Here is a 4119-nt window from a genome sequence, read left to right as displayed (position 1 = left end):
CCCCCAAAGTTGGAAACAAAGAGAAAGGAAAAGCAGTTGGAAAACATGGACTTGGTGATAGAAATGAAGCTGGAGATCTCATGATAGAACTTTGCAAACCAATGACTTGCTCACAGCAAATACCTTTTTTTTAATAACACAAAAGGTGACAATACATATGGACTTCCCAGGTAGAATACACAGAAATCAAATTGATTACAATTGTGGGAGGGCATGATGGAGGTGCTCAATATCAGCAGCTAAAACCAGCCCAGGGGCCAACTGTGGAAGGGACTATCAATTGCTTGCATGAAAACTCCAGGATGAAGCTGAAGAAAATGAAGCAGCTGTACAAGGGCCAAGACATAACCTAGAGTCGATTCCATCTGCATGTCAAGAGCAGACTTGATGCACTAAACACTAACGACAGAACGCCTGATGAACTGTGCATCAAGATGACCATTCATGGAGAAAGCAAAAGCTCATTAAAAAGACAGGAAAGAAAGGAAAGATCAAAGTAGATGTCAGAAGATACTCTGAAACTTGCTCTTAATCATAGAGTAGCTAAAGCAAATGGAAGAAAAGACAAAGTCAAAGAGCGGAATAGAAATTTTCAAAGGGCAGCTCGAGAAGACAAAATCAAATGTTATAAACACCTAGAAAACCTAAAGGGAAGAACACTTTTGACGTATTTGAAACTGGAAGAACTCAAGAAAAAAACCCAAGCCTCGAGTTGCAACCTTGAAAGGTTCTATGGGCAGAAGATTGACTGATGCGGGAAGCGTCAAGAGGAGACCCAAAGAATACCCAGAGTCGCTGGGTACTCAAGAACAGTCAACATTCCACCATTTCAGGGGGTAGCATATGAGCAACAACCAACGGTGCTGAAGAAAGAGGTTTAGGCTGCACTGAACGCATAATCCAAAAACAAGGCTTTAGGAATTGATGGAATACCAAATGAAATGTTTCAGAAAGCTGATGAAGCTCTGGAAGCACTCACTCATCTATGCCAGAAAATTTTGAAGACAGCTACTTGGCCAACTGACTGAAAGAGATACATATTTGTGCCCATTTCAAAGAAAGGTGAACTAACAGAATGCTCAAACTAGAGAACAATATCATTGATATTGCACGCAAGTAAAATTTTCCTTAAGGTCATCCAACAATGGTTGCAGCAGTACACTGACAGGGAATTGCCAGAGGTTCAGCGTGGATTTGGAAGAAGATGTGGAACAAGGGATATAATTGCTGATGTCCGATGGATCTTGGCTCAAAGCAAAGAATACCAGAAAGATGTTTACTTGTGCTTTATTGACTATGCAAAGGCATTTGACTGTGTGGACCATAATAAACTGCGGATAATCTTGAGAAGAATGGGGATTCCAGAACACTCCATGGGCTCAGGAGAAGCTTGTACACGGCAGTAGTGTGAGCAGAACAAGGGAAATCTGCGTGGTTGAAAATCAGAAAAGTTGGGCGTCAGGGTTGTATCCTCTCACCACACTTGTTCAATCTGTCTGCTGAGCAAATCACCAGAGAAGCTGGATCAAATAAAGAAGAGTGCAGGGTCAGGTTTGGAGGAAGGTTTGTTGACAACCTGTGCAGCATACAGATGACACAACCTTGCTTGGTGAACGTGAGGAGGACTTGAAGCACTTGCTGATGAAGATCAAGGATTGCAGCTTTCAGTATGGATTACAAAATCCTCACAACTGGACCAATAGGTAACATCATGATAAATTGAGAAAAGGTAGAAGTTGTCAAGGATTTTGTCTTGCTTGGATCCATAATCATGCTCATGGAAGCAGCAGTCGAGAGATCAAAAGATGCATTGCATTAGGTAAACCTGCTGCACAAGACCTCTTTAGAGTATTGAAGAGCAAGGATGTCACTCTGAGGACTATGGTGTGCCAGACCAAGCTGTGACCATCTCTATTGCCTCGTCTGCATGTGAAAGTTGGACATTGAATCAGGAAGACTGAAGAAGAATCGATGCTTTTGAATCATGGTGCTGGAGAAGGATATTTAATGTATCATGGACTGCTAAAAGGACAAACTGATCTGTCTTAGAAGTAAGGCTAGCATGGTCCTTAAAGGCAAGGATGGCAAGACTTTGTCTTACATACTTTGGACATATTGTCAGGAGAGACCAGTCCCTGGAGAAGGGCTTCAGGGTTGGTAAAATGGAGGGACAGCAAAAAAGGTGAAGGCCTTCAACAAGATGGATTGACACAGTGGCTGCATCAATGGGCTCAGGTATAGGCCCAATTGTAGGGATGACACAGGACCGGGCAATATTTCGTTCTGTTGTGCATAGGGCTGCTGTGGGTCAGAGCTGACTCGGTGGCTCCTAACAAACAAAAACCATAGTCATGAAGCTGCAGCCTCAGGGTCCCTCCCTTACAGCCTCTTCCTACCCATCAGAGAACTCACCAATGGGTTCACACAATAATGTTTTGTTGTCATGTGGGCAAAATTTCATTGGTTGGGTATTCTTTTTCTTAAAGTGGGATTCCAAAATGTCTGAGCTCAGATTGCAAAGAATTTGGATCTGCCCCTCAGCTCAGTGAAAAGCAAGCTGGCAGTTAGTATATTTTTCTCCAAACTTGGATGGTAGCTTCAGCAAGCCAGACCTCTGCTGTAAAACTCTGTTTTAATAGCATAAGATTGCAAAAAAACACATGTCTCTTTGGGTCATTTAGCTTAGGCTATTATGATTGTCACATGAAATCTTATCTGGAGAAAGGGTGCTTCAAGACCGCTCCAATGAACCAACTGTGATTTCAATAATTACCACTTAACGTCTATGAATAATTTAGCTATAACTCACATTACCTAATAAACTAGGAGAATTTGGCAATAATTCAATATACAGTTAAGATTTATTAGACCTGACTCGATTTTTTAAATTGTGTTCGAAAGAATTAAAATAATATCTTGCCCCGTTCCTTTCCCAGAATAGTTAATATCATAAAAAATATTGGGTGGCCATTATCACTGGTAGGTATGGAGATGACATTTTATCAGAACAGAACATTTACAAAAATGAACTCTTTTCATCAAAGAGCACCTTTTCTGTAGTTTACATCAAGCAACGAAAACCTCAGTGGTGTTTGCTAAAGTGACTACCAGGAAGTTTGGCAGGAAAACTGGAATTCCCAAGACAGCTTGCCACCCAAAACCACTAAGATGTTTGTGGTCCCTAGTTAACACCTGAAATGAGCCACAGAAGCAAGCCAGCGGCCAAGAGGAAATGCAGAGCACAGTCAGAGCACATGGCATCACTAGCTTTCTTTTTTGTGGCAGGGCCCTCCAGCTAGAACGTGGTTCTCTGTTTCATGATCTGCCACTCCCAGACAGGTCCGCAGGGTGCACTGCAGACAGCCAGTCTAACAGTCACAGAGACACAGATGGCCTGGGCCTCACAGAAGCTGTCGTGAAGCTGTGCTATAGTGCGTAAAGCAAAAGAGTACAGCCCAGTGCTGCTGCCTCACCCATTCAGACTCACGTTGACCCTACGTTTTATGGAGAAGTACTCTACAGGGTTTTTTTGGCTGTAATCCTTATGCAGGTTGCTAGAATTGTCTTCCACGGCATTATTGGGTGAGTTAGTAGTTTGGGCATTATTTTGGTTAGTAGTTTGGGACAAACCACCAGTGCCATTCAGGAACTTTGCCATTGTAGGTATGAGGTTGAAACTCAAACTCACTCCCACTCACTCATAGAAACCCCATAGGACAGGGTAGAAGCACCCCTATGGGGTTCTGAAACTGTAACTCTTTTTTTAATAGTTAAACTTTTTTTTTTCTGGGAAATATGCATTAATAGCTTTATTTTTTTAATTGTTTTATTAGGGGCTCATACAATTCTTATCACAATCCAAAAATACATCAATTGTGTAAAGCACATTTGTACATTCATTGCCCTCATCATTCTCAAAACATTCCCTCTCCACTTAAGTCTCTGGCATCAGCTTCTCATTTTTCCCCTCCCTCCCCGCTCTCCCCTCCCTCATGAACCCTTGATAATCTATAAATTATTATTTTGTCATATCTTGCCCCGTCCAACATCTCCCTTCACCCACTTTTCTGTTGTCCGTCCCCCAGGGAGGAGGTCACATGTAGATCCTTGTAACCGGTT

This window comes from Echinops telfairi, unplaced genomic scaffold (genome assembly GCF_000313985.2).
Source record: "Echinops telfairi isolate 266 unplaced genomic scaffold, ASM31398v2 ScPeMD7_3533;HRSCAF=4204_0, whole genome shotgun sequence".
Taxonomy (NCBI): domain Eukaryota; kingdom Metazoa; phylum Chordata; class Mammalia; order Afrosoricida; family Tenrecidae; genus Echinops; species Echinops telfairi.
The sequence above is the reverse complement of the archived record's forward strand: the minus strand, read 5'-3'. Positions refer to the sequence as shown.